The sequence below is a fragment of the Carassius gibelio genome, chromosome B11, assembly GCF_023724105.1.
Source record: "Carassius gibelio isolate Cgi1373 ecotype wild population from Czech Republic chromosome B11, carGib1.2-hapl.c, whole genome shotgun sequence".
Classification (NCBI taxonomy): Eukaryota; Metazoa; Chordata; class Actinopteri; order Cypriniformes; family Cyprinidae; genus Carassius; species Carassius gibelio.
Window position 1 is genome coordinate 17,234,982 of NC_068406.1, and position 17,052 is coordinate 17,252,033.

At 36.5% G+C, this 17,052-nt stretch overlaps 1 protein-coding gene across 16 annotated transcripts in view; it reads right to left on the reverse strand.

Moving 5' to 3' along the window:
- The window catches only part of LOC127968445 (neurofascin-like), a 76,005-nt gene that overhangs the window by 52,104 nt on the left and 6,849 nt on the right, over positions 1–17,052 (reverse strand). For 8 of the 16 annotated variants that reach the window (XM_052569685.1, XM_052569683.1, XM_052569677.1 and 5 more), the window contains exon 1: positions 1,347–1,623. The exons of 2 other annotated variants lie outside the window; for them this stretch is intronic. The gene's annotated coding sequence lies outside the window, so the exon portion shown is untranslated. Of the gene's footprint in view, positions 1–1,346; positions 1,625–17,052 lie in introns of those variants that run through there. 6 more of the 16 variants (XM_052569676.1, XM_052569675.1, XM_052569672.1 and 3 more) reach the window with 1 other exon arrangement.

Consider the following 17,052-nt stretch of genomic DNA (forward strand, 5'->3'; position numbering starts at 1 on the left):
TACGAAGGATATGTATGGATCTGTTTTAAAATTATATTATCACAATAAACTGATCTCTTTATAGTAAACACTAAATACGGTAATAGTTGACTATACTTTAAGATGTGTTAAAATGGAAAACTGACAAATAACTGTGTAAGCAGAGATGAAGAGAAAAGGGGGAACATACTAAGAAAGAGATGTTGAGAGTGACAAAATAAAAGGAAAAAACACCCTAAACACTTTCATTAGTGCAGTCTAATTGTTTGTTGAAATAAATAGCCAGTATACTAAACAGATCTGGTTGAACAGTTACAATTATTCATTTGGGCCTTTACCACACTGAGACAAAGACATAAACACATCACTGAAGAGTCAAAATCTACACAGATCTTATAATATCCAGTATTGTGGTTGTGCTTGAGGTTGTCAAAGGAAGCTGGCTTGTGTTGGTGTATGTTCTTCAGCAAGTGACCGTTTTCTTCTGAACGCAAGTCACATGCTAGCTAGACACAATGCATCTGACAGACAGCTCTAGTTTTTACAGTAAAATAAAGATTACTCCTCAGTCTGACAGAAGATGATGTTCAGTAATGTGGTGGCAGCGAGATATGCAGACAGACGGAAGACTTAAAAATGAATGTGAGAGGACAATGCATCAGAGTTCACAAAGGTCACAGCCGACAACCCTGATCATGCAACATGTACCCCAGCGTCCAGCTCAGACATCATCAATATGTATTAATCCACAGCCAACCACTCATCAATAAATGTCTAACTATTTTAGAAAACGACTAACTCATAAATGTAAATGCAAAATGCCCTTTTCATGTTATCTGGCAAATAATACACTACTCATCATACTGACTGCAAAATCTGAAAGGCAGACCAAAATCACAGCTCAAAAGGCACACAATTATTGTCAGAGAGACAATAACATTAAATACAATTTGCCAATCTTGCAAATATTCAGTGTTATCTCTCAAATATTTAATTTAACCTTTCAAATATTTATTTCATGTATTTAGAAGTATTCTGTTTCTTTGAAACGGTTATACGTTTCATATTTGTTTATTTAAATATTTCTAGATTTTAGAATGTTCATTAAAAGCTTAACATAGCTAACTAAAATAACAGAATAAAATCCACAAGTCTAAATGTGTCAGAGCAACAAAGCCCGGTGTAACGCGGTCAGCATGTGGGATGAAACACACATAAGAATGAATGAAAGAAAAAAGATGCATGCTGTCAAGCACTCTCTCTCCTTCCAGAAACAAAAAAAGGCAATAATCAGCTCTCTGGAGTCTGCTTTTGAATCCAGGCAGAGACACACCAATGAAATACATAAGAAAACAAATCCAATTTACCTCTTAGGCAAGAAGGTCTCCTTAACTGGTAAGAGTGAGCTGGCCTGTCATCTCTATTAGAGTAGATTCCTCATTCATTTGTGCTGGCTGTTTACTTGCTTTGAAATCCTATGACTAGAGGAGTAGGTCACTGTGGCTTACAGCCTGTGCCATCAAGAAGCAAAGCATGTTTGTAATTCCTTAATGACATGTCTACTGAGGGCTGTTATGCCTCTGTGCATCCTTACCACAAGCCCTTACTAACTGTCTCTGATGTCCCCTCTCTCTTTCTGCTTCCCTCACGCACAGCAAACACAGATTCCCCCGTCTGCCACCTCCTACTTTGACTTCTCCCCGCCCACCTTATAAATAATTAATCACCATGTGGGCAGACCCCTCCCCCCTTTGAAAAAGATCTCCAAACATGTGCTCCACAGAACAAAAAAAAAAAAAAAACTATACACACATCAAGGAAAAACACAAATGCATGACATATATGTAAAATCCAGACAGTCAGGTGTGCTGTCCTCCCCCTCTCTGAGCCTGCTCACAGCTGGGGGTGGATTTAGCGTTTCTCAGGCTGGGCTGGAAGACTCTCCCTCCTCCAGGCTTTCCCTCCGAGTTTTACCTCTCCATTCCGACCCGCATCTCAATCTCGTGTACGTCTGGACCCCTTTTCACTCCCTGCTTGCCCTCATGTCACCTACTGACAAATCAATACAATGTCAACAACATGCAATTCTCACTATCTATGATTAGAGAGGACTTATAGAGACCCATAGATGCTAGTGCCAGAGAGTTAGAATAAAATAATAAAGATATTTACAATTCTTGCTTCTAGTCAAAACAAACAAAAAAGGTTCATTAAAGAAGTTGTACTTAATTCCACATTCAGGATAGCAATTGCTCAGCGCGTGTTGATATATAGCAGAATATAACATACTAGCGAGGTCAAACACTTTCATAGCAACATCATTAAGAGAAATCTAATAATGTAAACACCTTCTGAGAAGATTCTAATTAAAATGAGCTGTTGGACAGTGTGACAATATGCGGCAATAATTGAAAATATGTTATGCATGTTATTCTGATGACTTATCATATTCTAATCAACAATGATTGCTGTATTATTTATGCACAGAACAATCATACTATAAAATATTATGGAATCTTATATTTGTGTTATTTTTTATATATATCGTGGCAATATTTTTATGGGGTGGCATATGTTTTTGTTGTCAGATTTGTTTTATTAAAAAAATACAGTAAAATTTTCAGTAATTTATGAAAAAAAAAAAAATTCTGAAATGAAAATTTATACAGCTTTACTATTTTAAATGTATTTTAAAATGGAATTTACTTTTGTCATAAAGTCTTCAGTGTAACATGATCCCTCTGAAATCATTCTAATATGAAGATTTGGTGCTCAAGAAACACTTCTTATTATTGTCATTGTTGAAAATAGTTGTACTGCTTAATATTTTCTGTGACAACCTTAATACATATTTCCAGGATTCTTTATTCTTTGAAAAAAAAAAGTTCAAAAGAGCAGCAATTGAAATATTTCTGTAACATTAATGTCACTTTTGATGAGTTTGATTCCACCTTGTTAAAAGTATTACTTCATAAACCATGGTATATGAATATGGTTATTGTGTAGTACCATCTTATATGCATCAAAGTACCAGTTTGTACCATCTAGTAAAAGCTAAGAGCTGCAGATGATTGACAGCTTAACTCGAAGCAGGACCCTTGATCCTGTGTCTCCAAGGTGGATTTACAATTAAAAGGTATTTAGATTACAAACTTAAGCACATTAAATTATGATGAGGGGTATCCTCTGTGACTGCATATCTATCTTCAGGAGTTTAACGGTGAGCATGAATACAAAGATAACAGCTCAAAACCTAATTTCAATGCAAAGTGAGATTAAACACTACAGCAACCTCTCTATTCCCCAGTTTGCTAAACAGATCAAGGAATGTGGAGATTAAACAGTGTTTGTTGCTGTAGTGTATTTGCTTGTGACCTCAAACATGTACAGTCCAAGCACAGTGAAGGGCAGAATGGGTTTCTCTTATTTAGGAAATGTTTCACATTTTTTCCTTTCCACTGATGTCTTTTGTAGGGGCTCCTTCATGTAAGTAACTTCTTCGTGATTGGCACAGCAATTACAAGGAGCTGGAAGATCTAAATCCCTCTGGGGAAGCAGTGAGAAACAGAAAAGACATTATAAACTATCCCTTTAATTTTGGCTTCTTGTTTGGTAAAAAATGTATTTCAGTGGATCATTAAATCATCATTGATCTATTCTATTCTATTCTATTCTATTCTATTCGATCATAGATTAACAGGGTGGTAAAAAACATTTATGCTTAATAATAGATTTTCAATAAAGTGACATTCAGATATTTTAATTCAATAACAAGTTCTGGGGTAACGAAACCTGTATTCACATCATGCAGACATTAAAAGGCTACGAGTAAAGACATTAGACACATTCCTGCTGTGTTGCCGTGCCATAGCATACTGTCACAAAGGGCCCGTCTTTCAATTGCATCAGGTGTAACGCTAATTGCATTGTTTAAATATTTAGAGCAGCTTGAGGCACACAAAGGCACAGGGATAGGGAGGGGCATGGGTTAAAAAGAGCAAGAGCGGGAGGGGGCGGAAGAAGAGAGAGATGATAGGAGAAGAAAGGATAGGAATATGAATGTATTTGAGAACGATAGAATTAGAAAGGCTCTTGTTGAAATTAGAAAGGCTCCAGGATAGGACATGAGTAAAACAAAGAGATGCAACAGTGGAGCATCATGGCTGTTTGAGCAAAGTAAGGCCTCCTTTGTCTGTGTCGAGGGAAATGAAAGCTGGAATGAGACAAACTGGATGTTGTTTTTTTCTTCTTTTCAGTAATCAACGGGGCGGCTCATTAGAGACTAACGAGAGGTCTGAAGAGCACACTTGGGATGGATGGGAGCTGCCAGGTTTATGAGAGAGGCCATGTACAAAAGCTGCCAGTAATGAGCTGAAACGGGTCCATGAGAGTCCCGCTGGAGTGCATCCCACTCTGACATGTTCGGTCGTGTAACCCAGCGGCTTTTGAACACTTGTTTGTGTATAAAAGGAAAAAGATAAAATATTGTTTATAGCTTTCTGTATAAGATCAACATAATGCCAGGGCTACTGGTATCACACCGTTTGAGATATTATTACAATTCAAAATAATAGAACAGTATTTATTTGAAATCTAAATACTTTGTAAATGTCTTTACTTTATCATTTTACTATATCCTTGCTGAATAATATCATTATTTGCTCTTTTTTAAATCAAGTTATACATTTTTCAATTAACTATTCCTTTAAAGAAAGTCTTTGTCTTGTTTTCAAAGACAGCACGTGTAAGAAAAATGCATGCTGCACGTTGACTAATAGCACTTGGCAACGACCCTATTCTCAATGGTTGGTCAGGTCAACAAAGTGTTAAAGTCATCTAGATGAAGGAGTATCCAGGTCCACATGCTAGTTCCCATGCCTCCCATCTGTTTATGTAATATATCACTTCCCTAGTCAATAAGAGGCATTATACATCACAAATAAGCCAGTTTTTCCTAATGAAATCAAATCCTACATGAAATAATTTCTTACACCACAGTAATCAAATTTGACACCTTCGATATCTATTAAAACCATGATAGATAACTATTCTGGGGTGCGTTTCCCAAAGACCTGGGGTGCATTTCTAAAAAACCTGTAAAGAGTACAAAAAACATTCAAAGTTCTCTCTGATCCTGCTGATGAGGTCTGGCAGCTCCTGCAGACAGCTGGTCTTTCGTTTATCACGTCTATACCTCTCCACACACATTCTGTCCTGGTCTGTCCCACCCTCCATTGATCCAAAGACCCCTCTCCACTTATCCTGCTGTGTACGGAGCCAGTCAGAGGGTCAGTTTAATGGCAGCCCTTCAGAACAGCTGCTGCCGAAGGCCAAGCAGATACATCTTGTGACCCTTGAGACAGTCCTTCCTTTCTTCCATGATCCAATTCACTCTCTTCTTACATATATTTAACAGCCACATAAAGAGGAAACATCAAAGAAAGAAAAAACTGTTTTTATGACCCGAAACGACATAAATTCTATCTCGATCAATGATATTGATTTACTTTCATATATATCCTGAAGCTCTTCTTTTAGGCACTTTAAAGTGAACTCCCTCAGTTCCTCGGTTCTTGCATCAGCTCATATTTACATATTATTAACACAAAATGTAAAGATTAAAACACTTGGATTCAGTGGCTTCAATGTCTCATGAACATGGGTGTGATATCATCAGTTATGTAATCCATTAAATAGTTGAAGGGTCATAGGTTAAGCTCATGTCACTTGTACAACCACAGAGCAGATGTCAGGTAGGCCACAGCCTTGACACAAACACAATAACTCTAACAGCAGGGTACCTGGCTGTCTGAGTTTCTACCCAATAAGCCACTGGCTCGTGGCTTAGCTTAAGCAGGAACATGGGTAGACTCTGTAATTCAATGAAGACCCTGAACAGCAGGGCTATTAGAGGTGTAAAATGTCAGAGTGTTTGGATCAGAATGTTCTAGGTGATGTAAACGGTTTCTCTGAACTACTACTTAACAGATCGCATAAAGACAGAGATGGGGCATTACAGAGAATGAGAGATGAAACAACTAAGGAAGCAGCTGGTCAAAAAAGGAAGTGAAATCAATGTAAATGATGCTGTATCTATATCCATATTTATGAAACCGGTCCTCGATGCTGATTGGCCAATGCACCATTCCTGTCAGGGTCATAGCAAGGCAAGGTAAGTTAATTTGTATAGCAAAATTTCATACACAATGGTAATTCAAAGTGTTCTACATAAAAGAAAATAAAATAATAATATTAATAATAAGAAATAATCACAACAATAAAGCAAGGTCATAAACAACAAAGACCCCCCCAAAAAAATCTGAATTGGGGGGTGGGGGGCTATGTGGTTTCAGACTTTCAAAGGGTGCACATGTGTACGCAAATCCTACGAAATCTTATATCAAATCACAAACTGTAAAATATTACAAGTGAAGAGAAGATAGAGTCATTTTACCAGCGCTGCACAGTACACCTGTACTGCACCATGTTACAACACAGTAGTGTGATTGCAAACAGGAACAAGTATACTACAAAGAAATGTCCTGTCGGTGCGTTATTTGAGCTGACTTTGCTTTTCCGGTAAGCATGAGTGGTACACAAGTGGAGCATTCGCATTGGGCAACAAACAACTCAACAGAATGCACAGTCATAAAAAACAGAATATTGGGCAGAGGCGGAGCATCACACAGCTGAACGCTATTTTGTCTCTTTTGGCCAAAAAACGAAAATTCTATTTTCATTTTCAGTGGCCGAAATTTAATTGCATCCCTAATAAAAACAGATGAAACCTTACTATTACATTTAAAAAAAATAAGTCAAGAGCAGCAATGAGTGATTTTCTCATTCGTCTTTTGTTGGTTGATTAATATTAAAAGGTCCCCTTCTTCGTGATTCCATGTTTTAAACTTTAGTTAGAGTGTAATGTTGTTGTTAGAGTATAAATAATATCTGTAAAATTCTAAAGCTCAAAGTTCAATGCCAAGCGAGATATTTGATTTAACAGAATTCGCCTACAAAAAACGACCGGTTTGGACTACATTCCTCTAGTTCCTGCAGGAATGACGTCACTAAAACAGTTTTTTGACTAACCTCCGCCCACATGAATTCACAAACAGGGGGCGTGGCCTTGCTGTGCTCTGACGGAGAAGACGGAAGAGCTGAGTTTGTGTTTGCCATGTCGTTTGAAACGCTGTTATTTTCATCTCTGAGTCCAATCATCTTTGTTTGGGCTTCCCAGGGACGCTGTACTTAGAGATCAATGATTACAATTTATGTTTAACTCAGTTCCGGAAAATTATAATCCACATGTAAAACTATGTGCAGCAAATTTTGCTGAAGACTGCTTGCTGAGGACAACTTTCTCAATCAATTTAATGCCGGATTCGCACAAAGATTATTCTTGAAAGATGGAGCAGTTCCCTCTTTGTCTGGAGAAGGTGTTGTTTATGGACCACAACCGGTAAGTGTATTTTATTATTTAAGTTGGTGCGTTTAACAGTTTCTGTAACTTATTACACAAAGGACAACGCTGTTTAGCTTTGTTAACTAGATATTAGGGCTGTGCAAAAAAACGAATGCGATTTTCATGCGCATCTCGTCAGTAAAAACGCTCCTGTGACTATAAATACATCTACAGCACACGCTCCTGCCCAACTGCTTCTCAAAACTACTCCAAAATTAGCGTTTGCAGGAGGGCCGCGTGCTGTAAGCTCTTGTCGAATCACAACACAGGAACCGCTGGCACAATCTGAACTCGTTATGTATTTCTGAAGGAGGGACTTCATAGAACAAGGAAGACATCTGCCCGTTTTTATGACAGTGAAAACAGCGGTATACAGATAGGTGAATTGTGTGAAAAATACTGTGTTTTTTAACACGCGAAACATGAACACATGTTATATTGCATACTGTAAACACAATCAAAGCTTCAAAAAAGCGTGTGAAACGGGACCTTTAATGTTTGACAGACTGCATGGATCTAATATACTGTACTGTACACATGTGCTGTCTTTCTCAGTTCTTTTCGTTAACATTATATTATATTATATTATATTATATTATATTATATTATATTATATTATATTATATTATATTATATGAAGGAATTAACTAATATAATTCCTTTAATAATAAGAATATATAATTATAATTATAATAATTCCCGTTGGTAAAAAAAAAAAAAAAAAAAAAACGTATAACACATGTGACCTATAAAACAAACTCTTGTGGGCCAAACATCGAAAACATATGGATCAGGATGAAATGCAACACAGATCAGGGCTCTGAGTGTTTAACTGTGTCAGTTGAAGAGTCAACCTCGGGTCTGACATCAAGTGTGTTAAGCCCTGGGGTCGCGGTTCAGTTTAGTCTCCAGACCTACTTTACATCTACACTGACAGAAGGCTGAATCAGAGTGAGTGTTAACAAAAAGCTCTTCCTACATATCGGTCAAGCAGCGGCTGTCGTGTGCAGACCCGCTGAACCCTCCCCCGTCGGCTCCTCAGGAGCCTCTATCAACAGGAGGTGTTGTCATTTCTTCAGTTAATTGTTGGCAGAGCCCCGATCTGCCCTCAAGAAGTCTGGACAAGGGAGGGAAAGCTTTGGTCTCCCACCAGAACGTGTGTGCATCCCCCCAAACGTGCGCGCGCACACACACACACCAACGTCTAAGAATACAATGGGTAAAGCAGCTGGACTGCAGAACCACAAGACAGTCCTGCATACATAATTACAAAACCAAGACAAGCCATCTGTGCCATGGACATCATAACATCTGCTTCAGATCAATAACATTCACAAATAAAGAAAGTGGATTTTTTAAATCCAAAAGATCATCAATTCAAAGCTTCCTTTTTACAGTATGACATAACATGCAGTTTAAGTATTAGGGGCCTTTGATAATGATGTAACCTCCCATTGGGATCCAAAGGACACCTGTTCTGTATGAAAACACTGGTAGTGACTTGTAACACTGTACAGGTCTCAGAGGGGCTGCTGAGGGCCCTTCAAAAAGACTAAATACATTTACATGGGCTTATGCAGACTTGTAAAACAAAGGCAGTATCTATGAAGAATGAAGGAAGGATAATACAACTGCAAAGCCATGTGTGTCTCTGGATATTTTACAGACACATGGCACTAATTATAGGAAATTAACTTACTGCATTATCTTTCAGACTAAGAATAAAGAATAAGAATGGTTAAAATTATCTCATATAATTTTTTTAAAAGGATACATTTACAAAGGCTAGATTTTTTTATTAAAACTACAGTAAACACCGAGATATTGTGAAATATTATCTATTTGAATATATTTTAAAATGAAATTTATTTCTGTGATGTTCTCTAGTCTTCAGTGTCACATGATTCTTCAGAAATCCTTCTAAAATGCTGATTTTGTGCTTAAGAAACATTTCTTATTATCAATGTTGCTTAATAATTTTGTGGAAACTGATAATTTTTCAGAATTTTTTGAAGAGCAGAAAGTTGAAATGTACAGGATTTATTGGTAATATAAATCTTGTTTGTCATAAATGTCACTTTTGATATGAAAGTTTGCGGAGAAAAACAGAGAAATAACATTATTAGCATTCATTTTCATTCATATAGCTTTAAATGCTTACAAATATAATATAATATATAAATAAATATATATATTCCCAGACTACAAAAAGGCATAAAGAGTGTCATCATGACTGCAGTCTCATCCTCTTGAGAGCCGTGGGAAAAGACAAGGATAAAAGTGTCACTGCTTACCATAAGGTTATTTTAGATCATCAAATTACTGACACCCCCCTCTGAGAAACACCTGCAGGCACGGTTATTATTTCTAGGGACAAAATGCTTGTGCCAAACCAAGGTTATCACGTCTCAGCTAATTAGATGGAATGAATATGGCCAAAAATACCCACGAATCTTAAAAATATCAGCATAACACTTTCAAGCAGACATTTTAGGCTAATTTAAAGAAGCAGGAATTAAATGAAATGATGAAATGTGATAAAGGGAGTTGCTACCTAACACAACAGACAGGACACTGTGTTTCTGTGAATATCAGGTGAAGCCCTGAATCGGACCTACTGCACATAGCGGGCAAAGAGAATCCCTTCTAGCATCAGCGCTTAAAGGGATAGTTACAAAAAAAAAAAAAAAAAGGAAGAAGAAGAAGAAGAAAAAAAAGATTTATTTATCCATAAAATAATACATACTGGTGTTTAAGTGATTTTACTCCAGAGGACATGCTATTTTCCCTTACAGAGTCACATTTACTGTAGCACCAGATACAGTCAGAGTTATTATAGTTTACCAAAACTAAAAACATTTTTGGTAGGCCCATTTGAAATAAAATTAATGTTAACAAATAAAATGTAAAAAAAAAAAAAAAAAAAAGTTAACTAAAATTAAAAATAAAATATTTACCAAAATAATTTTCAAATAAAAAAATAAATAAAAATATATTACAATTTTAGTAGGAACTATATATCAATGACATTAAAATAAGCTTGATGGAGAGTGACATGCAGAACTGAATATTAAATAGATCCCTATAAAAACACCATTACTGAGAAATTACTCCATTTGACACACATAAATTAAATTGTTTTGTGTCAACATAATTTTTTTTATGGCATCCCCTTCCCCCCTTCCTCACCCACCACTTTCATCTTTGATTATCATATTCAAGCGAGCAACTGTGTTATACAAACTAATCATAATTTAATGTTCTCAAATCTAAATGAAACCCTGACATTTCAAGCTGGCCTGCAATGGCGCATTAGGTTATAAACACAATCACCTTCTGGGTGACTCACCCACATGAAAGCAAAACAGTGTGACACTTCTGCACATAATGACCTTCGAAACAGCTGTGGTGACGTTGACCTTTGGGTTATGGCCCTGGAGAAGGAAAAATAAACTCCATCTCGTAACCTCATCGAGATAAAGAGCAATCTGTATCCTCTGAAAGCCATCACAATGACAAACAGATCGATTCAAATGCCTTAAAAGGATATGCTAGTCTAATTAACAGCGATGCAAAGAGATGAGCAAGAGTGATACAATGGAGAAAAAACCGAGAATGATGGTTGATAGACATCCTGACATTAACAAACCCTCATTTCCTGACCTTTGCCGAGATCAGCCATTTAGCACTTGCACACAGGACTTTCTGAACACATTAGCCACTAGCCCATGGTGACCCAATTAAAACATCATAATTGAGAAGCTGCAGCATCTAACTAAAAGTCTAAACAACTTAAATGACAGGATTAAAGAGCCCTTATCTGACCCGAGGTCAAAATGTTACGTAATGTTATCAAAATGCTATGCTAACAACAAAACAAGCTATCATTTCCAACGTGGGAAGAATTCTGAAATATTGGAATCACTGCCAAAACCTAAAGTAGTAATTTCTTGAGCACTTATTCATTCATTCAAACAACTATTATTTGTATAAATATTATAAATTAAACATATAGTAGTATAGAAAGAAATGAAATTGTGTCAATTATATTTTTACAAATATCTATAATAGTCTACATTATACTTTATCTATCCATATATTGTACGTCACGCACTCATTTTAAATACAATAGCTATATTAATCTGGTAATTTCAGGTATTATTTTGAGGCCAAAAAGCAAATTACTCGTAAAGTAACGGGTCCATGACTTCATTCAGTAAATGTACAAATGAATAATGCAAGACTTGCTGTTTTCATTTAGCTCAGTTAATGTCAATGCAGGTTACATGCTAACGGTTATCAAGTGGCATGTTTAAATGTGTATGGCAACAAACCCCTGGCTGATTAAAAATTAAAAGCAAAAAAAAAAAGGTTCTTCTAAATCATGGGATATATAAATAAATGAATATTTAGCCTACATTTCTTTGTTGCTCCATTCTAGTCTGCAGTATCTCATAAAACCCAGAGGCCCATATATTATAATTTCCTAAAGCGCTGATTCATTTTCAGATAAGATTTTCCATTCATCATAATCTCATTTTGACTCTTTCAAACTAAAAAGGGGGTGTTGCAGCAAGAGGTGCAGATGGGAACGTGTGCAATTTGGCTGGTCTTTCCCTAAAAGCCCCACAGCATATATCTGGCACAGAAACTCCTTCTCTCTCCCCATGCATCTGCGCTGTCTGTTTGTGTCACGGAGCACTGAGGTGAGGTGAGACATGAAATGATTTGCACAAACTGAGCATTTATAACCTCGAAACTGTACACGCAAATTAAGAGAGTGCTGGGGAATTCATATTTCTTTGTTCTTTCATATATAATAAAGGATTCTTTCGAAGTATATATTTTTTCATTTATTTATTGTCTAGCAGCTAGTCTTCTGTAGTTGCTTGTTATTTCAGTACCTGACAGCCCCCTTGCCACACACACATGCATTTCTTTCATCTTCTTTATTTGCTGACATCAATAAATCTCCTCTGACGATGGGGGAAATTTCCCTTGTTGTGGTCTCTCTGTGCTCCTGTCCATCACACTCATATTTGGTGCACTCCACAAAACACACTTCGGTACAAATCTGGTCGAACCAGTAAAAACTGTCAGTCAAAGATGGTTTTCTTCTGTTTTTTTATCTTACCAATCATTCCCTCCCCTTTCATGTCAATCTGATCCCCCTCTTTATTTCTCTCTTTCTTGGCCCACTTTTTATTGAACAATGGAGACAATCGGGCGTCCCTTGAGGGTAGATGAGGGCGAGTTTAAATATCAAAAGCCCACAATGGACACCACGCCAGACTCCAAGGAGCTCCTTTTCCTGGCCCCCACTGTCCATCTGCTTATAACGGGAGAAATGATGGAAGAAGGAAAGCTAGTGAGAAAGGAGCCACAGTGACAGACTTTCGTCTCTCGCTCCTTTCTCGCCTTTTTCTTATTGTTTTCAGCAACTCAATCGTGATTCTCCATGTCAGCTGTCAAATAATGCTATTTGTGCCCCTTAATGAGTTTAATGATGAATAACTGATGGGCGATTTTACAATGTGTTAATATGGAAATTATTACCACATTATTTTATGTTTCATTACATTTGTTGGTACAGGACAATCTTATAGGGATAGTTTACCCACAAATAAAAAAAATTTGCCAATAATATCCGCCCTTATGTTGTTCCAAACCCTTTGTTCATCTTCGGAACACAAATTAAGATACTTTTGATGAATTTCAAGAGCTTTCTGACCCTGACAGCAATGCAACTACCACGTTCAAGGCCTAGAAAGGTATAAGACATTGATAAAACCTTAGTTTTATGAATCTATGAAAATACTTCTTGTGCACAAAGAAAACAAAAATAATTGCTTCATTTAAATAATTTCTTCTCTTCCATTTAATTATATGGCGGCGTAAAAGTATAGTAAATCAATACATCAAAAATAAACATAAGTATATAAAAAATACAGTTAAAATTACTTGTATATTACTTTCTCTTGCATCTGGATTATTATATAAAAACAACTGGGTTTTGGAATTAAACGGTCAATTTGCTTGCCACAAAATATATTAAGCAGTGCAGCTGTTTTGTATAATTTCATAATTCAATTTTTATAATAACAACACTGATAATAATAATAAGAAAAGTTTCTTGAGCACCAAATCATCACAAGAATTGATTACTTTTTAAAATGCATTACAATAGAAAAGCCTTTGTGAGCATAACACAGTTACTAACTATTGAATGGTAGTGTATAATGAAAATATCAATATCAAAATAAACTAAAATGCATTTATTTACTGTAGCTAGAGATGGCACAATGCATTTGACAAACACATTATCTGTCCGTTGGAAAACTTACAGAGACCACATATGAGGACACAAAACATTCCTCTCTTCTCTTTCTCGAAACCTCCCTCCCCTCAAGCCCTAAGGCTCAGGTTTCCCAACAAGAATGAGTCTTCATTTCCCACACATCATCCTGTTCTGACTGCATGACACAAATGTAGAAAGCTAAATCTCACAGCAATTGCATGGTACAAGACCGCTGACATAAATAAAGAATCTTCTGTAATATACCTGAGCTATATGTCCCAAGTGACTCAATGTCAGTCTTAACGTGTGAAACAACACTAATAAGAACAAAGAGGCCAATTTGAAGATGTCAGGCAGTTCTATGGCAGTCTAAATGTGGTTCTCCCATTTCTAACAACATCAAGAGCAAAACCTCACACCTTGACCTCCGAACCATTCACCATCCAAAAAGATGGCGTGTAACTGTCTATTTATTTCATTCAAACAAGAGAACAAGACAAGACATGCATCATGTTTTCCCCATTGTTTACGGCGACAGGTGTTTCCACCTGAGCAGAATTGATGGGGAAATTCCAGGGCTTGCTGGCCTTCTGTGATCCCGAGGGATACACGCATCTAATGAAGACCCCATCTCCGTCACCCTTGAACAAGATACAATGTGAAAATGTGTCATATCAGATGACTCTTTTGCTAATTTGATCAAAAGGGTTATTGATTTCCTAGGCTAACTACACTGACTGTAATCTAGTGAAAAATGATTCAACCATATGGTTTAAATTGGATATGGAAACGATTTTCTCCGAAAATCAATGATACATTAATATGCAGGATTCAGTTTAAACACGGACTTATTACTCCTAATGACAAGCTGTCCTGCTGAAAAGTTCACAGTTATGAGATTTTATTTGAGCGGTTTTGTTGATGAATAGTCCACCCAAAAATGTAAATGTACTCATCCCTCAGACTACCCAGATGAATCTGTTTCTTGTTTAATCTATGTTTTATCAGCTGTTTAAACTATGATTCTAATGGCACCCATTCACTTCATTCGATAAAACAAAAAAACACACCCGGAGCAGTGGGCAGCCATTTATGTTGCGGCGCCCGAGGAGCAGTTCGGGGTTTGGTGCCTTGCTCAAGGGCACCTAAGCAGTGTTAATTTCGTTGACGAAGACTATGACGAAAAATATTCGTCAACTAACCTTTTTCACGGACGAAAACTAAATAAAAACTAAATAAAAAGTCAGATATGATGACGAAAAACGTGACGAAATATAACTGACACTTTAGTCAACGAATAAAAATGAGACGAAAATATATGGGAGGGACGAATGGAGAAGAGATCCAATCAGAGCGAATCTTTGAGGGTAGGTTGATCTATGAAGCAGCCGAGTCATTTTAAAAAGCCGCGGCAAATGCAAGCGCAACAGCTAAACAAACACAGCAGCAGTTACACAGAAAAGAGAACAAAGATGAGTTTGCAGAAATTCGCACAGTTTCGAGGACGTTTTCATAACAGTTAAGTTGTTTACACAGGGAACTACACAGCAACCTTTTGAAATGCCATTGCGACCCAAATTTTTATGGGGTCGTAAATGTATCACTGATTATTTTTGAACCTGCTTATGTGTAATGCTATGTTTTAATATGAGCATTTATAAAAACAGAAATGTGTATTTTAAGAATACGTTTTATAACATGCTCCGAGCATTCAACACATCAAATTGGCTTCAGCCCTGCGATGCGGGAAAGTTGAACTGAGCAGCTGGTGACTCGCGCAACACTGAACCGAGCTCTCGTTCAGGACGTTTGCGTCCTCCTGCACCTGAACGAACAAATACAAATCGCATTTTAAATAAAAATAAGAAAAAGAGCGAAAAGTGAAAGAGCTCAATTCAGCAACGCGGTGTTCTGGTGTTCAGGGAGCAGAAACGCGTCTCAAAGTCTTCTTGCTTTTGTACCGACAACAAATACATACTAAATATGTCGAAATACCCGTCTTGGAAAGTGTGTTCGAAAAAGTCTGTAGTTATGTCTTCAGTGAAAGTAAAGAGTTGGAAAGAAATCGGATGCGTATCTTTATAATGGATGCATTTGTCTCTTAAAGTGACCGCGCCTAATTTACTAGCTCTGCTGTCAATGTCTTTAATGTATGAAAATGAAAGTAAATCACTCACTGCTCTTGATTGAATTACTTTGTAGTTTTAACAAGAATTTATCCAAAGTCAATCCGAAAATCAGATAAAATAGATTATATTGTTTTACTAGTGACTAACAAATACAAAAAAATATATATATTAGGGACCTAAGCATGTTTTGCTTAAGTGTTTCTTTCTTTAATTGCTAATGCAACCTTTTCACACCACAGACTGAACCAAATTAAGCATTGCATCAGACATTATCAAGATGAATTTGTTGTTCTGACACAGTTTAACCCTGAATTATTGTCATATTTTATCACCAATTTCTAAACTTCAGCAAATAAACTGTGATATTGTAAGAAACGTTGAAGGTGTCTGAATACATTTTGGTTTGATTGTGTATTTTATTTTACAGTGAAGACTATGCAGTGCTATTTTAAATGAACAAAAACAAACTAAAAAAATGTAAACTTTGTGTAAATAGCACAAATAAAGAAATAGAATGAACATACAATACAAATATAATATAGGTGGTTGTCTATTTCAATAATACTGTACTTCATCTTGAAAGAATGTCATATGCATTGCATATCATTCAGGACGAATGCATATCTTTTTCAGAGAGCATGTATATTTTTCATTGAGAGCAGGCCTTATGTTTATTTTATAAATACCATTCCATAACAGACTGATGGAAACATTTAGTCAAGTCAACTAAGTTGACTTTGTTCTACTAAAAAAAAAACTAGACTAAGACTAAAAGACTTAAGACTAGACTAAGACTAAAACTCTTATGATATTTAGTCGACTAAAACTAGACTAAGACTAAAACATTTCAGATGACTAAAATGTGACTAAAACTAAATGGTGTGTTATTCAAAAGACTAAGACTAAGACTAAATCCGAATTTGCTGTCAAAATTAACACTGCACCTAAGTCATGGTATTGCCGGCCCAAGACTTGAACCCACAAAGCTAGGGTTACGAGTCAACCTCTCTAACCACTAGGCCATGACTTCCCCTTATTTACTGGTTAACAAGTAATTGTAATGGAGTAGAAACTTCACAATCACGGGAAGGAGGAGGCGGGAACCGACGGACATTCAAATAAAGCTTTTAATAACAAAATAAACACAAAACAGCATGACAGCCCCTCGTGGACGACTGTCGTGC